Here is an 18,872-nt window from a genome sequence, read left to right as displayed (position 1 = left end):
TTTTGATAAGATATGTTTTGGGGAGAGATGGGCGTGGGGGGGGGGGAGCTATTTATCCTCAAATCACTTTCGACTATTAAAAAGGGCATTAGCCATTCCAATGTACAATCGAATAAGCCCTTTTCGAAGTTTCTACGACAACTCCTTCGATACGAAGTGCCCGGGTATGGAAACAAAAAATAAACAATACTTTGTGCCAGCGTCGTTCTTTACTTAGGCAGCGCTATTGCGCTGCCTATGATAAGGCAAATTTTTTCAGTAGCTTTTGCTCGTAACTTTTCATTGGTGGTAAAACTAAACTTGATGAAACTTATATACTTGAAATCAGCATAAAAATCCGATTCTTTTGATGTATCTATTGGTATCAAAATTCCGTTTTTTAGAGTTTGGGTTACTATTGAGCCGGATCGCTCCTTACTTACAGTTCGATACCACGAGCTGTTTGACTGAATAATTGTACAGCGTAAAATTTTTAAAGTTGAAATACCTCCTTTACTATAACATTTTAAGTATTGTTAATATTGAAAAAACGCAGCGGTTAACATAAAACCCTGTTAATTAACACTTACGAGAGGAAAACGCTAATTTCCTCCCTCAACTAGACAAGAACATGCAATCTAAGTTGTAATATAAATTGAAAGAATACAATCTCGTCGTTTAAAAATTGTTTAAAAAAAAACAATATACATAAACTCATAGTCTATACCAAGGCCGTATCCAGAGGGGGGGGGGGTTACCCGGTTTGAACCCCCCCCCCCGAAATTTTTTGACCGACTCGAAAATAAGTCGAAACTTAGTAAAACCTAGGTAAAAATCAGTAAAATTAGTCGAAAACTGAGTAAAAAATTAGTAAACCCCCCCCCCCAAAAAAAAAGTCAACAATTAGTAAAACCCCCCTGAACAAAAATCCTGGATACGGCCCTGGTCTATACGTTAAGGCTCTTCAACACTGTTCAACACGGGAATCAGCCTATCCCGTCCGTTACAAGCCCTTTTAGTTTGTGTGGCCAAACTATTCAGAATTGATTGGGCGTTCTTGCCATAACTTGTACAGCTTTGATAAGAGACCAAATAAAGTTTTTTTTATCTTTTTTTTTATTGAACGGAGCAGAATTTTCCTTTTAAAATTCAGGAAAGGGCAATCTCTAAAAATTTTCTAGTGTACCTGCTTGGAAAATATTAAAAATCAGCTCAAAAGAAGTCTCATTGAATAATTTGATAGCTTTGGAAGTTTCCTCTAGCGCTAACTGCCATGATTGGAATTTTTGCAGACACAGGATAAACATTGTTTATGCAGCGTAAAATGATTAGACAGCGTTTTGGTTAACGATTAGTAAGAAATTATATGTTTCCTTTGTTTTAAACTAGCCTCTCGTTATCTTTTCGAACTGTTGACACATCTACGATCCCCAATCAATTTTGTACCAAAATTGCTTCTGAAGCTCTCTGTGGTACTGGGAAAACTTACCAACGTGCCCTTTGTCTTTGAGCCTGTAAGCCAACCCTAAAAATCGCAAACAGGCATTTTTGGTATCGATCGTCCTTAAAGTAGGCTTAATTAAGAGTATGTCAAGCGATAGCTCAAAAGGACGATGTTTCCACTATGTCGAAAAATGGATTAAAAAAAATGGAATATGTAAAATGGCTGTTCTGGACAATTAAAATGATTGTAACCGTCGTCCATTTTCTCACCGGATTGTTTTATTATTATTTTGAATTCTATCCTTTCATTCGCCAGGTCCAGTGGGTAATAAGATCATCCGTATAACGTGTCTAATTAAATATAAAAGAGCATGAGAGTTACCCTGTTTCTCTCGATCAGCAGTTTTGGCGAGCAAATATAAGGTCTCCTGACCTGTTCATTCTTATATAATCATCATATTCTATGGCTGATGCCAGTATCATAGGCTTTAAAAGTAAGGGAACAAGAAGGCCCACTTCAGCAACTCATAGCAGAAATTTTTTAGCATAAATTAGCTGATATGGGTTCGACGGGACTGTATTCCTATTGTTTGCACTTACGATAACCTTTGATTATTTTACTCGTCTAAGGTTTTCAAACAGTTCGTGGTAACGAACTGTAAGTAAGGAGCGACCCGGCTCATTAGTACCCGAAACTCTATAAAACGGAATTTTGATACCAATAGATACTTCAGAAGAATCAGATTTTTATGCTGATTTCAAATATATAAGTTTCATCAAGCTTAGTCTTACCCATCAAAAGCGAGTAGTCTTACCCTGAGAAAATTTGCCTTATTTTCGAAAAAAGGGGGGAAACAACCCCTAACAGTCATAGAACTCTAATGATAATCCCACCATTACATTCAACGTATCAGAGAACCCTACTATAGAAGTTTCAAGCTCCTATCTGCAAAAATGTGGAATTTTGTATTTTTTGCCAGAAGAAACATCACGGATGCGTGTTTATTTGTTTGTTTGTTGTTGTTTTTTTTTATTTCCCCAGGGGTGATCGTATCGATCCAGTAGTCCTAGAATATCGTGAGAGGCCTCATTCGAAAGGAAATTAAAAGTTCTAGTTCTCTTTTTAAATGACCAAAAAATTGAAGGGCAACTTGGCCCCCTCCCACGCTATTTTTTTTCCAAAGTCACCCAATCAAAATCTTGAGATAGCCATTTTGTTCAACATAGCCGAAAATCTAATTAATATGTCTTTGAGGATGACTTAATCTCACACAGTTCCCGGGGGAAGGGCTGCAAGTTATAAACTTTGCCCATTGTTTACATATAGGCTAGTATTGGTTATTGGAGAGTATACATGTGTTTTCAGGAGGAATTTTTTTCTAGTGGAGGGTCGGGGTCGAAGTAGGGGTTACGGGGGAGGATCTTTCCATGGAGGATATTTCCTTGGGGAAAGGAACATTTCCATGAAGGGGGCGCCAGATTTCCCAACATTATTTAAAAAGCGATCAGAAATTAAATAAAAAAACAAGTTTTTTTCAACTGAAAATAAGGAAGAACATTAAAACTTAAAACGAACAGAAATTATTACGTATATGAGAGGGTTCTCCCCCTAGTCAATACCTCGCTCTTTACGCTAAAGTTTTTTAGTACTTTCAAATTAGCTATCTATTATAATTAACCGGCCTTTGTGATTCAGGGGTTTGTGTTTCGAACAAAATTCAAACTTTAGCGCAAAAAGCGAGGTATTGACTAGGGAGCGAACTCCCTAATATACGTAATAAAAACATACGAATAAAGAAATTCGTTACGTAAGTTAATTCATAAGCTACGTCAGAACAAAATTTCGAGAAAGCCAATTAGCCAAAAAAAAGAAAATTGATATGCGAATTTTGTTTTAATTATTCATGTACAGTGAGCCAAAATAAACCCTGTATTAGTTCAAAAACGTTCTGAAGGTAACTTAAAAAAAACAAGTTTTTTTAACTGAAGTTAAGAACCGACATTAAAACTTGAAATGAACAGAGGTAATTCCGCATATGATAGGGTCTGTCGCCTCCTCAAAGCCTCATTCTTTACGCTAAAGTTTGACTCTGTCTCACAACTTTATTTTTTAAAACAATAAAAAACTTTAGCGTAAAGAGCGAGGCGTTGAGGAGGGAACAGCTCCTTTCATAATAATAATAATAATCTGTATTTAAAAGCCAATTAAAGCCATATACAAAAAGACACATACTAAAGAAAAATTACACTTCATTTGACATCCTTCCTTCAATACAAAATTTCCTACTGCCACAATATAACGGGGAGTCCTAGACCTCATTAACTCACAAAGCAGCCTATCTTCCCCTTCCTGGATAATTAATCCCCTTAAATGAGAGAGTTGCTTACACCGGAGGAGGAAATGGCCCAGCCAATAATCATTCTCCCCACATCTCAAGCAACTACACCCGGCCTCTGGACCTTCCCTCATTTTCCTTACAACCTTAACATAAATTGGAAGACAATTTGCTTGAATCTGAATCCAAATCCTCAGATATTTAATGGACAATCCCAGTTTAAAATAAAACTCCTGACCAAAATTCTCTTTTACTTCTCTATACAAAGTAAGACTCGCAGATTTGTCCACAGCTGCTTGCCATAATTGCACTTCTTGGTCTTCAAGTCTTGCACTAAATTCCTTGAAGAACTTTTCATGATCTTCTGGCCCTTTTCCCTTCTCCCACGAACTTGAAAATCCATTCTCATCTAATATCCTTTTGATTTGTGCTGCCCATGATGTTTTGTTACACTGAAGGAGAAGATCTTTCTGGGGAAGTTCTAGAAGTATTAACCAAAATTTGATGATTTGGGTATATCTTTTCAATTTCAGGTTAAATATACCAAGATCACCTTTTAATACTAACGTATGTGTTATATTCTGTAGGCCAAAAACTCGTTTATAATATTGAAGTTGAAGGGTTTCTACTTGCTTTGCCGGCTGATACCCCCATATTTCTGATCCGTAATGTAGGATAGGCATAATTTTAGCATTAAATATATGTTTGTGGAGGCTTAGTTCACTTATTTCTGCTGATAGTGTGCTTCTGTATATACCAAATAATAATACTATATACAGAATAATTTCTGTTGGTTTTATGTTTTAATGTCGCTCCTTACTTTCAGTTAAAAAAACTTGTTTTTTTTAGTTAATTATCAAGAAAAGCACGTCCTTTCGCAGGACCATCATTGTATGCAAGAAGTGATCGATAATAGAACTTGAATTTAAAAACAACAACCAGCTTTGCACGACCGAGCCCCCATCAACTATCAAACTGGCTTTCTTCCATTTAATGGTACTTTGAATCTTAAAAAACTGACTGCTATTTTTTTTTGGGGGGGGGGGCGCCAAAGATATTTTGGCTCAAGAACTAACATAATCTTGGTGTTATAATTGAACTTAGAAATACAAAGGGATTTAAATGATTGTAAAATACATCTGTGAAGGAATCAGAGGTAACTGGATAATACAGCCACAGCATAAAGGTTTTTCTCTCGCCAAGAACATTTTAATCAAAACAAAACCAACAACCCTTTTCCTTTATTAAGTTACAGCAAGAGCTGTAGAAGAGCTGGAACGGTGAAGGAACTATTGAAGACAATAAATTGCCAATGCTTCTCCAAAATGAGAAGAAGGTACAAAAGGAAGGACACAAATTTAATACTTGACCATGGGATGTATAAAGAAACTAAATCAATATTGAACTTATATTTACAAATGCAATTGTTGAATTTGTAGAGCGCGCAAAAGAATAAAAAATCCTTAAAGAAAATGAAGGTTCTACTTTCATTTTGACGTTATGCGACAGATGCTCTCAATTTTACGCGTTTTGACACACAAATGAAAAAAGCAGGGGATGGGCAAGGCCTTTAAAAATGATGAAACCTAAGCGCCACCAAAAAGATTGCTGCCTAGTTATATAGGTAACGCAAAATCAATGACCGGTACTTGTATGATATAGCCCCTATCTAATATTCTTCTAATATGTTTTTCTGACGCTCAATCCTAATGAAATATACCTAACTATGATAAAAATATAATACTTTAGAAACAAATTTGGGCTATGTATTTGCATATTAGGCGTGGGGGTAAAGTATAGCGGGTCTGCATGCCTATTGTGTTAGGTACAATTATTCTGCATATTATGAAGTAAGAATTTTTTATTTAGCTTCCCACTGTCCAAATACTTTACCCCCACCCCACCCATTAATGTGCAAATATATAGCCAAAATTATATATTTTCCATCTATTCTGTCGCTTCTCTTTGTCTTGTCTCACGCTCACGCTAAGCTGAAAGAAACTAACGAAAAAAAAACGGTTCAATAATGCGTCAATGAATGAACATCTTGTGCGGTAGGGGCTATATCATACAAGTACCCGACGACCTTTACTCCTCCCTGATTTATGTCAAGACTGCCAACAAATTCCCATGCTCTCAAAATGTTCAAGTGAAGACACTGAAGAGGACTAAGAAACGCAAGGAGTGTATTTTCACTTCAAAACATCCATGAACGATATTCATTTATTTAATTCTAAAACAAATTTCTTTCAACTTGTTCCGAATGTTGATTGTGGTAGAAGTAATTTTCTACAACCTTCTGCATCTTTGTACTTTTGTATCAAATTAAATTTGATCCGAATGCATAAAATTAATTAAAAGCAGAAAGAAAATAATTTTGTGGCGGAGATACGAGAACTTATGAATAAAAAGGGCAGGGAAAATTTATATTCCATTCTATCTCATAATTACCATCTAAGATGAGTATCTATATCTCTTTTTTCTTTTCTTTAATTGGACTCAAGGTTTTTTTGGGGACCCTCAGGGGCAATTTTGTGTCCTAATTATGTTGTCTTCTATGTTTGTTTATCGTTAACAAATGAATGAATGAAATAAGCTTCCTTTGCAGTAATTATTTTTATAACTGAAATTAAAATGAAACATTTATTATTGTCATCGTGACATTTAGTCGCACTATTATGTTTATTTTTACAACTCTATCTTAAATATCTGAGATAAAGACGTGGACGGAGTGGGAAGAGGCAGACGGGATATGCACCCTAGCCGCGCCCACGCATAAAGTACCTTGAAGGCCTAGAAAATATTAATAAAACAGAATATGGTTTAAGGATTTTCGATACCATAAATGTCATTTTGTGAGTCTCAGCGTCAGTTGGCTGTCTGAAAGACAAAGGGCCAATTAGCAAAATTTTCCAGCATTACAGGGAGCTTCCGAAGCGATTTTGTTAAAAACTGATATGGGATCTTAAATGTGTAACAATTAGAAAAGCAACGAGAGGCTAGTTTAAAATAAAGAAAACCTATAATCTTTTACTAACTGTTAAGCAATACGCTGTCTATTCAATGTACATACAACATAAATACTATGTATCCTGTGTCAGCAAATATTTCAATCAAGTCGGTTAGCACAATCGGAAACTTCCTAAACTATCAAATTATCCAACTTCTTTCATTGAGTCGAAACGTCTGCGACCATGGTAACTTAGATTAGGATCTTAGATAAGTCAAATTTTTGTCTTAGAGAAGACTAAAAATTCGAGAATAATAAATAATACAATTTTTTAACTCGTTTTCCAAATAAACTAGAATTTTTTTTTCTCGAGAATACATGACTATAAGCGAAAATGCAGGGAGCAAATTGGGCTTTACAAAGCTTGATCTTCCAACTTGTTTCCTTCAACTCGCCGACTTTTTTCGTTTATGCATTTATAACTTAGATTAATTTGACAGCTATGTTATGTAAAGCCCAATCCGTTTTGTTCCCCTCGTTTTCACTTATATTCGTAGATTCTCGAGAAAATTACTGCTTTGTCAATTTTGAAAACGAGTTTTTTTTCTTTTTTTTTAGTTTCATGAACAATTGACTATATTCTCAAAAAACCATAGTATTTTTTTCAGATTGAAGGTTCCTTTTCAATTGCAAAGAAAAGATTAAATGCTATTGAAAATAAATACTTTTTATGATTTTGACTTTAGTATGTTTGTTGTTTTTCGAAAAAAATATCTTTGCAGAAAAAAAAAAACAGATTGAAAATAGTAATTATTTCTATCACTGATGAAAAACTGAATGTTATGTGTCTAGAAAATAGTTTCTCAGACTGGTGACCAGCTAAAATGATACCTTTTGTGTGACAGATAGGGTGATATTCCTCCAATTATCCATCATCAATAACCTAAGACCTATTCTGTTCTGTTTTAAGGTATTCTGTCCTCTTTTGAAGAAAACTAGTTGGAAAGCGCAAAAAAATTTTATCCACAAGTCAAAATTTTCAAGGGTTGGCCATGACGTAGGGAGGATAGGCCATGACTGGAACAAAAACAAACTGAGAATCTCTAGAACTAAGTCTATCAGTTATACTAACTCCACAGAGTCACTATCCATCCCGACATCCCAACAAGACTTAATCTTACAAAATATTATTATTTTTTTTTAATACAGGCTTCATGGCTCCGGCACAAGTGATGATATGCCAATAGTCCTGGTAATTACCACCCTAATTACTTTTAAGATATTTATTATAACTTTTCTTGAACATCTCAAGAGAAGGATTTTTCGGAATTACACCTACTGGGAGGCCATTTCATGTGGCGACGGATCGTCGAGCGAAACTTGTCTTCAAGTAATCTTGGCGGGGAGTACCCTCCACAAGGCAGTCCTGTCGAGCTGTACTTTGGCGAGTTGATCACAAAGCCTTTATTCTATTTTGAACAAGCCTTGATATGTCCTCAGATGGAGGATATTGCATGTATTTATAGAACACCGACATTGAAGACATGTCAAATCGATCCTAGATCGACTGCAGGGGTTTGGCATCAAAGTTGCTAGAAATTGCTGCGCGAACTGCTCAAGAGGAGCTATGTGGTTAGTTGGAGCGCCAGCAAAGAGAGGACATGCATATTCCAAGAATGGTCAGATACATGACGTGAATAGTGTTGAAAAGGACTCGTCAGGGAAGAGGCTTTGCACCTTAGGATAACTCCTAGTTTCGGGAACAGGAGGATCTCACTTTGCTAAGATGTTCAGCCCACGTGAAATCCGACGAGAAATAAATTCCAAGAAGGCGTAGTGTGTCAACTCTTTTTATTGCCCACTCCTTTGAAAATGAAAGCAGGGTGATCCTTCACATTCCGCACCTCCGAAATTAAGAGCTCTTTTGTTTTTGATGCATTGAAACTGACAAGCCACTAATCTGCCCACACCTCAATTTTTTTTAGGTCATCCTGAAGCTTATTATGGGAATTTCTAGGATCTTCGTCTTTCGCGATGGATATCATTGTCGTCGTGTCATCAGCAAAGTGGTGGGGTCTTTCACAAGGCCTTTATGAACACCCAACATTCTTTATGAACCGGCCATTCTTTTGAAATGAAACCGTCAAGGACGACCCGTATTGATCGCTAGCAAAGGAAATCATCAAGCACCTCGAATAGATGACCATCAGCTACATAGGTTTTTAATTTACATAGAAGACCCTCGAGCCCTACGCGATCAAAGGCTTTGGCGATGTCAGACAAGGCGAATGTCATGTCCCTGGGACAAGAGCGCGACCCAGCCTTGGCACTGCGCAATTAGACAGTCTAACGTAGACCGTTTTCTACGAGAACCGTATTGTGCGTCAGCCAATGAGGGTTTTGACTCAAGGTAGTTCTAAAGGGTCTTGTTAATGATACTCTCATGAGCTTTTCCTACGCAGGAAAGGTAATTGATTGGCTGATAAGATCCTACATTAGTAGGGTCACCATTTTCCTTAGGGACAGGGACTGCATGAGCAACTTTCCAAGCATTCTAAAATGTCCCTGCTACTAAGCAAATTCGAAAGAGAGGCGAGGGGACCAGCGAGCTCAGGAACACACCTTTTGAGGACGATATTGGATGTCGTATCAGGCCCTACAGCTTTTGCGACATCCAGTTGAAAGAGCGTTCTAAAAACTTTGTTACTGTTTATGTTTACACCAATGATTTTCGCTTCTGTTCGTTGTTGAAAAGGGGTTACGAGTTTAGCTCGAGTACTGAACCGATGTCACTGTGGAAAGAGCATTTTCACTTATGTAGCCCTAGTGGACTGGTAAAAGAATCTATAGCTACCAGGGGCTGTGGAATCGGTATGATAATGGCAGCTTAACAACAAGCTGATTTGCATGGAGTTTTACAAATCCGTAAAAGGGAAAATAGCTGAAAAGGATGAAATCTTTGGAAAATATAGTGCACTAAGTACTTCTATCAAAGCAAACTCCTTTTTATTACGTTCTAAATAAAAAGAAAGTACATTAAATAATTTTTACTTCATTTCTAAGCCTCCATCTAAGAGTATACCGAAAAGGTCCCATTTACGAGGCGTGTTTTTAAGTAAGGAAAAATTACTACAAAAAAGTAAATTTATTTTCAGAAAGTACAAACGTTACTCTATTTATCGGCATAGTTGCCAAGTTTTTTTTTTCAAACACTAATCATACCTATGAACTAATTTTGAAGTAAACTCCTCAAAAAAATTTACCACCGGCTTCAATAATCAAGAGTTCAGTGCCATTTATACGTTGTCGTCATCATCGGTTGAACGGGAGACGAAACATGGGTTTTGCATATAACGCCCTAATCAGGGCAACAAAACATGGAGTGGAAACACAGACTCCCCTGGAAATTTGAAGGTCGAACACTCTTCCAGCACAAAATCATGGTGTCGGTGTTCTGGAGTAGGCATGCTGTTTTTTCGTCAACTTCATGCAAAGAGAAACCACTATCTATTCAGAAACATACTGCCTAACCCTCAGAAAGCTCCGCAGAGATTAAAAAAAAAAAAAAAAAAAAAAAAAAAAAAAAAAAAAAAGCATGACAAAGGAAATTGTCCTTCTTCATGACAATACAAGACCTCACACTGCTTGTTAGACCCGAAATTTGTTGGACATTTTTAACTGGGAAGTTGTAGACCACCGACCATACAGTCTTGATCTTGCACCGAGTGATTACAACCCGTTTCTCCGCCTCCAACAGTACCTCAGTGGCAACCGTTACAATGATGATGACGACGTAAAAACGGAAGTGAATTCTTGGTTATCGGAACAGGCCCAAAGTTTTTATACAGAGTTTACTTAAAATTAGTTGAGAGGTATGATAAGTGTTTGAGAAAACTTGGCAACTATTCTTCTGAATACAATTTCTTCTGAAAATAAATTTACTTTTTTGAAATAATCTTTCGCTGTTTACTTAAGCCGCGTTTTCAGGCTCAATGGGTTCGAACACGGGTTGTTCTCGTCTAGTTTCAAGTTTCTAGTTTTTAGTCTAGTTTCAGTGAGTCCGAAGTTTTAACTCCGTGTTTTCCTCGAGAACCCGCTTTGTGAAAACGCTTGATACACTAGATGAGAGCAACCCTTGTTGGAAGACGGGTTGTTCACGGCTCAGCGGGTTCGAACACGGTTTTTTTCGTCTAGTGCATCAAGCGTTTTCACAAAGCGGGTTCTCGAAAAAAACACGGGGTTGAAACTTCGGACCCGCTGAAACTAGACGAAAAACTAGAAAGTTGAAACTAGACGAGAACAACCCGTGTTCGAACCCGCTGAGCCTGAAAACACGGGTATATATTCAAACGGACTTTACTTAAAAACACGCCTCGTATATATAGCCACCCTATATATGCTATGTACCAAAATGATGCCGAGTTACACCTTGTAATTTCTACGATTTTTCTTATCCTTATCCTCAGAAAGTGTTTCTGCAAAATAGCTTAAAATCTGTGTTCACTATCCTTTAAAACTTAAGAGTCAATTAAAAAAATTGATGAAGAACAGCTAGAAAATCCACTACTTTTTTTCAACTTTCAAAAAGTTGCGATAATCTACAACAAACGTATAATTTTAAACATGCTAAACAAAACACATAGCTTATAATTATATGTCGAAGGGTAATTATATTCACAGCTAGTTTTACAATACCGGGACTTCACAAGAAGATATTTTTGTAAACTGTGAGTCCATGCAAAGTTTATTAAATATTCATAGCTTAACAGAGTAAATTCCAACAGAGTCCATGTTAGATAAGCGCGACTATTTTTGCATACCTGTATGGCATAGTGTTCTAAATTTGCACAAAATTAATAATAGCGAAATATTTATGACATCAGTAATAAATAATCACATAGGGATTTATGCAACAGTTTATATGGCCCTAAGATGGCAGTAAACAATGTTTAACAAAAATGATCCGGAATTTATTTTTAGTATCGATTAAAATTCAAAATAAATTTACATAATTGAATTTATGCTAAAGTTAGATACAGCATAAACTTTCTAATTAAATTAAAATTACTAGATCTTCAGGTCATATAAAACAAAGCAACCCAAGGGTTGCACAAGCCACACCAACTTTGACATCTCCTATTTGCTAGAATATTATAATTTCGGTTGGATTTAAGTTTCATTTCTTAATTACTGTCTGTTTGAAATTTTGAAAACTCTCTTTACTTTGCTTGAAACAGTCTGTTTTTTAGCCTAATTTGTTTAGGGTTCTATTTCGCTGTCAGATCAGGGACGGATCTAGAGCAAAATCTTAGGGGGGGGGGACGATTTGACAAGGGCACCAATGAGCAAAAATCTTGGAGGGGGGCAATGTGAAAAAGGTGCCAATAATTGATAAAATTGACAAATTTATTCTAAAAAAAAACTGAAAAAAAAACACGGAAAGAGGGCGCCAGAAAAAATCTTGGGGGGCCGACCCCCCCCCTGGATCCACCAGCGTGTCAGATTTTTCTATTCTATGGATTTCTAAGTTACCAAAGAGCAAAATTGTTTACAGATACTATACTCAATGCAAATATTTTATACAATAGATGGAGTGATCACTAAAGATAACAAAAAAAAAGACACCAACACACATTGAAATTTCAAATACATGACAAAAAACTTTCATTACATACATCACATTAATACGAACAAAGTATTGCGAACAAACTGAGGACCATGGGCGATGAAAATTTCTTTGAAAAACAGGATAAAGATTTATTAATACTAATATTTGGGCCTGCAAGGTTATACATATGGACAATGTTACGATTTCTTGATCCAAGGAGGAAAATGTAAAAGATACTTGGCAAGTCTGAAGAAGATTGATCGTAGGTGCTTTTTATCTGTAACTGTAAAAAGTTTCCAGAATGGAGCAATGTCAAGCAGATGTGGGAGGGCTATGGCGTTGTAGATGGATGCTAGAAAGTGACGATTGAAGCGCAATTTGCTTTTTACGATTCCGGCGCAAGAAATACTAATTTTACGCTCGTGAGATATCAGCAAACGGCGTGTGTGGCCGATAGAAGAACCGATCGGAAGGCCCCGGTATGTAATGGTAATGTGGTCTCCGGTTTGATAAGAGAACCGTCCAGATTTAGGAGAGAGGTACAGGGAAATCGCCAATTGAAAAGAACAACTTCAGTTTTCTCAGAATCGAAACACAGTCCGATTTTTGTATGTTCCTCTTTGAGGATTTTGAAATTCTGCTACATCAGCAGGATCGTACAGCTAAAATTCAAGATGTCATCAGCATAACAAATAAGACACATCGATTCCCCCAAGAATGCAATAAGGAAGACATATTTTTCCTCGATACTTGGTAATCTTGTAAAGGTCAGTCAAAAGAGAAAAGAAAGATTACTGTCCAATACTTCCGTGCTAAAAAGTGTGGGTTAATTCCATTGGTTTATTTTTCCGAGTTTTTTTCCTAAAGCCAGTCGCACTATTCCTTAACCTTGTGTAAGAAAGGGAAGTAAGATGACCCCGCCTTTTTTTTACCCGTTGTTGGTATGTCAAATTTTGATCTAGTAAAAAAAAAAAAAAAAAAAAATGCAAAACGGTTCTTTTACATGTAATTTTAAGCCAGCAAAAACAGCAGAATGTTCTTGAGTCACAACGTATTTTGCAAGTAAGCTCTGTTTCTCTATAGTCTGTCCTTATTTGAGTACATGCTTAGGATTGTCAATCAGTTATTTAATTGCTTGCACTTTGTTTAGGACGTAAGTTATGTATCCCTAGTTGTTTTCTTAAGTACATTCAAACGCATCCAAATCTTTGTTCGATTTTTTGCATCTCGACTTTCCTTCCATAGTCTAAATGGTCTAACTCTAAAAATGCCTCTGGTGCAGGCAAGGACCTAGTGTGTAGCTTTTCAATCAAATCAAAAAGAGCGGAAATAAAAGAGCGCCATTGTACAAAAGTATAGAAAGTATGCGTAAGTTTACAAGGAGTCAAAGGGTGCATACAGAATCTGTTCCTTTTTTTGGGCGGGGGGGGGGGACACAAAAAAACTAAATAACGGATCAAAATTTTTTATACACATTTTTTACGTTTTTAAGTGTTAGAAAAAAATCGGGGAGGGGGGTCAAACCCGGACTCTTCCTCCCCCGGATATGACCTCGAAGGAGTCTACTTTTATATCAGAGTAGTCCCATTTTAGTTAAAACTTGCTTTTTTTGGACTTCTTGGCCTTTGCTTTCTAGACTTTCCTGCCACACATAGTACTAATGTACCCTTAGTGGTACTTTTTATGGGCCATGGTACATGATTATCATGGTAAATCATGGTTGTCTATAACGTCAAACTCATGATACTGATGAAAAGCGTAAATTTAAATTCAATTTCAATTTACTAAACCTTTTGGCTGAGTATGGTAGTACCTAAAAATGTCCCAATATGGTAACTAATCATGGTGCCTTGAATATCTTCGTAAACCAATTGCTTTCTTATGATTTGATAAATTGAAAGCAGTTGCGTTCGAGATGATGCAAACAAGAATAAAGTAAGCACTGAAAGGTGTGAAAAAGGCAGAGCCCGAAGTTTTGATTCGGGAGGTGGAAAGTCTCAACCACAGTATATAAATTATAGACAGTGTGATCTTTCCCTATCTCACCCATTATAAACACCCGGACCGAGGTGCGAGTGCTCCAGAGAACGTAGAAACATAAGCGACATTAGATCTTTTCACGGGTAGACAAGTCAGGTTTCTCTTGAACGCGAAACTTGGCTTCAGCGTTGGAACACTAAATATTGAAGAAACTAATTTTAAATTAATTTATTCCAATACACATATGAAAATCGGTAATTAGTAGTGCAATGTTATTATTAGATGTTTTTAGGAATTAAAAGTAGGTTTCGAAGTCTCAAGTTGGTTCCAAAGGCATTTTGAGAAAGTTTCTGCCAAAATACGTGTTTCAGGGTAATTGGACCGCTGATAGCAGATCAAATGAGAGGAGCTGTTTGTACACGCTAATACAAGAATAAGTGGGAGGATCTGTTTGTTCGCACCGATAATGAAGAGCCAGAAATTATCTGCGGTAAACTTACTGCTATATCTTTATACTGTGGTCTCAACTATAGAAGAGTTTGTTACTAGCGGTTTATTATCAAAAAGTCCCTATTTTTATATAGTATTTCCAGTGGGGAGAGTAGAGGGGTTTCAAACCCATACCCCTATCCCCCTGATGCCGGCTTAGTTCAGAATCACAGAACAAGCCAGCAAACTTCATTGTGGAAACAAAAAATCGATACTATATGACGACGAGCATTATTTTTAAAGAGTCATTCAGAAAAGTGGGTTAAATCTGAAGTAAGCATTGCATAGCTGTTTCTTTTTTCCAGAATGGTCCTCTTGGGTCCAAAGTCAAGAATTTACACTTATTTATCCTACACAGTTATAAAAGTGATTGAACGTGAGTTTACTACAGCGAAACGAAAAATAAGGGAATTAAGAAGCCAATAGGTGACATGAAATGTCGTCACAGTGGTACTAAATTCAGTGTTGCCATAGACAGCATAAATTATGAATAAATGCAATAAATCAGGAGTTTTCAGACATTCATTGATTCAACTGAACTTTCTTAAGGGTAGGCTTTGGCGACCAGCTGCGTTTTTTGAAAGGTGCAAGGGAAAAAGTTTCAAACAAATTTACTTTTTCCTGTTTATTCCAATTAAAAAACATGTATCGAAAACTTTCGTAAAGCGGAACACGTACTATTGAACATTCTCATAAAACACATAAAAAAAGAAAGAAAAAAAGATAATAACAAAAGAAAATAAATTGTAACATCTATCTTCGAGATCTGAATCATGGCTCCTCACCCCCCTAGCAAAATTTCTTTACTCCTTTTTTAAACAAATGCTGGTTTTCAGCCGCCTTAACACCATCTGGGAGGGAATTCCATACCCCCTGGACCAGATGTTTCATTTGAAATCCAGCTCGACTTCCACTCCTATACTCCGTCACCAGATTACTAGCATTCCTTGTACGTATATCACATGCAAATCGTTATTTTGTCGAAAAGTTTCATCGTTGTTTCATGGTTTTAATCGTGAGGCTAAAGTTTCAGGTTAAAGCCAACTCGAATATTAGTCAGTCATCAAAAGGAAAGTACCTATAAGCAAATTTCATTATTCCGAAAGAGCCCCAATTTCTTTATCTTGTCATTGAAGACGATCCCGAAAATGATCCCCAAGTATTGAGAATTGAAGAAGGTGCAAAACGCTTATGCTGATATGACATCCTTGGTTGTTGTTGGGGTTTTAGTTACTTAGTGTCTTTCAATTCAGACTGAAAATTCTACAGTTTCCAGTCACGCTGAAAACTCTGTATCATAAAATAAAAGGCGTACATTCACTTCTTGAAGTAAATGGACAAGAAGTAATCATTTGAAAATTTGTATTGTTTGTATAAGCGCAAGTTAAGCTTCAATATTAATAGCTTAAGTTCGACTCGGTTTAAATTTTAACGTCGTTCTTGACTTTCTTAAGGGAAAACTCTTTTTTCTCTAAAAAAAAAAAAAAGTTGGAATTTTCATTCCTGTGAAAGAGAACAAATGAAAAAAAGAGAGAAGGTAAATTCAGTACTTTTCTGCAAAAGAAATATAAATAAATCCCAATTGTACCGAAAAAGGTAAACAAAAGTAACTTTATTAATTTTACCCCAGGTCCTATGGTTTGGATTAGTTAATAGCGGAACCAAACTTAACTTAATTGATTAATACAAATCCAATAGTGATTTTTTTTAACACAAGCAAACACATATCTGACCCTTCAGAAGGGGGGGGGGAACTAAGAATAAACCTATTTTCTAGGATGCTGTTTTTCGATTTTCTACAGAGCAGTAACCTATAGAGAATCTTAATTATATAATTACTTACGCTTACTGATAATTCTTCCCTTGGAAGCTGTGATGCTACCAAGAGGGGAAGGGAAACTGGGTTAATTTCGCAAAAGCTCATATTTTACCGGACTTGGTATGTTATGTGCCTTTTCTCAGCAATTTGCCATATTATGTACATCCTTCCTTTCCGTAAAACATATTCCACACATGTGACAGGTTGGAAATTCACAGAGACCTAGATACGTGCCTCAGCTGTGTCCAATTTTCATTAATAGTGGGGTTGGGAACTTCGTCAAAATAACGATTTATTAATCTAATTTTTTCCTATGGTACATAAGCCAATGAGTACAAAAATGACAAAATAGGCAATATTAGTACTTCAGTCCCTGCACAACTTCAAAACACTGTATCTCCCTTCGACTTCAATTAAGGAAAATCATTCAGTCAACAGCCAACAAGTTGTGACATTGACAGGGGATAGATGGCATTCGACATTTTTCTCCTCGGACATTGAACAGTTCTTAGCCTTATTAGTTTCCCAGACTCTTTGGCGTAATCTGTAACGAGTCCTATACGCAGACAAGAGATTAAGTGGTGTTGTCAACTAGTCTTATAATAAATCCTCATTAGACTCCCTGCGTCACCTATCAAGGGTCCTTAGAGATTTTGATTAAGGGATATTACGAACTAGCTGGAAGAATGTTATCATTTCTTAGGAATAATTCTAGTACGATGAATTTGCTGGAAAAACTTTTTTAATTAGCAGAGGAGATCAAGTAATAATCTAAATAATTATACGTGGGGATTGGTACGTTGTGCTAAAAAAAACACACTTTCAAAATACATCGTATATTTTTCCATCAGGATGATATCTGAAGCACATGAATTTCAGCTACACCACGAGATTTGCGCAACCAAGAGCATTTGAATTGATAGACTACTCCTGGGAAAATATCTAGTGAAAGACACAAAGCAAGAATTTAATGTCAGGTATAATTCATAATAAGTATATTTAAAGAAAAATATACACAAGTATATTAAAAAAAAGAAATTAGAAAAAGCATGTTCAACATTAATACCTAAGTATTTAACAGGCCCCTCAGGTTGGATGTTACATGTCAAATTTTTGTTACGAATGTCTGGGGACAAACTGATGCATATTTTAATTATAAAAAAATTTAATAAAAAAGAACTGAGAACATGAATTGTCAATTTCTAAGAATTCAGCTTTGTTTTCCAGCAAGATAATCAGTGACAAGCTTACTAACTGTGCCTAGGCCCATATTTTGGACCTTACGGAGGTTTCTAATTATTCACTAATTCAAGTTTACCAAGAAACGATTTATCTCAACTATTTATATTTCTATCTATCCATCCACATATTTTGCAACATCAGAAATTCCTAGGCACTGGATGTGCCATAAGATACGAAACCAAGAGAGGAAAATCCACGTAATAAAGAGGTTCGTCTTGTTGAAAAAGCAAGGAACTGATAGACGTTTAAGTTTAGTGTTACAAAGTACAGAGCGGAGACTAAGGGCCGTAAGCAAAGCAAATTATACAGAGTAAAAGTTTTCCATATTAATTGGAAAAAACCATACACGTTTTGATTACAAGAAATCTGCGATCAGTAAGGACTTGAACCAACACCTCTATTACTCTAGGCTAATAGTGCAGCAAGTGAGCTACGATGGAAAGTCCTCTCAGATATTCCATTATTGCTAAGCCTCAAGTGTTGCCAATACACTTTACAAAAATTTCATTTTAATTCAGTTATTTTTGCAAAACATTTCCAAAAAACTGAAGTAAGACGAGCAGAAATAAAGACGTATATAAGTCAAATTTAAAACAAAGAAAAATTAAAATGAACAACCAACTCAAACTTATAACAAACAAAAATTACTATGAATGAGCAAATGAACTTAAACCCAAACAGAAATTAAAATGAAGAATCAGGCCAACACTAAATACCCATAAGTAAGAGGGGGGGCTGCCACCTCCACAAGCCCCCTAAAGACAATAGTCAATTTCACCTTAGCCTGAAAAAAACATTAAAAAAAAAAAAAAAATACTAATCAAGTCTACAGAAAACAAAATCTTAGAAGAAATGTATTCATTTCTTTCAGTTTAGTTTTACCATTTTAAAAGGATACTTTTTTTCATCATTATTTTTCATTTCGATTCATTTCAACTTCGATAGAAGATTAATTCAACAGAAAATCGATACCTAAATAAGACTTTTAAAACGCATATAGGTATATTTTGAAGAAACTTGTTTAGT

At 36.0% G+C, this 18,872-nt stretch overlaps 1 protein-coding gene across 1 annotated transcript in view; it reads right to left on the bottom strand.

The window, feature by feature from the left end:
* The window catches only part of LOC148945225 (cGMP-dependent protein kinase, isozyme 2 forms cD5/T2-like), a 134,611-nt gene that overhangs the window by 52,087 nt on the left and 63,652 nt on the right, over positions 1-18,872 (bottom strand). The gene's annotated exons all lie outside the window — the stretch shown is intronic.

Source organism: Artemia sp. Qi Xiang Cuo, chromosome 13 (assembly GCF_049724085.1).
Source record: "Artemia sp. Qi Xiang Cuo chromosome 13, ASM4972408v1, whole genome shotgun sequence".
Lineage (NCBI taxonomy): Eukaryota > Metazoa > Arthropoda > Branchiopoda > Anostraca > Artemiidae > Artemia > Artemia sp. Qi Xiang Cuo.
Note: the sequence above shows the minus strand (reverse complement) of the source record. Positions and strands in the feature narration are given on the sequence as shown.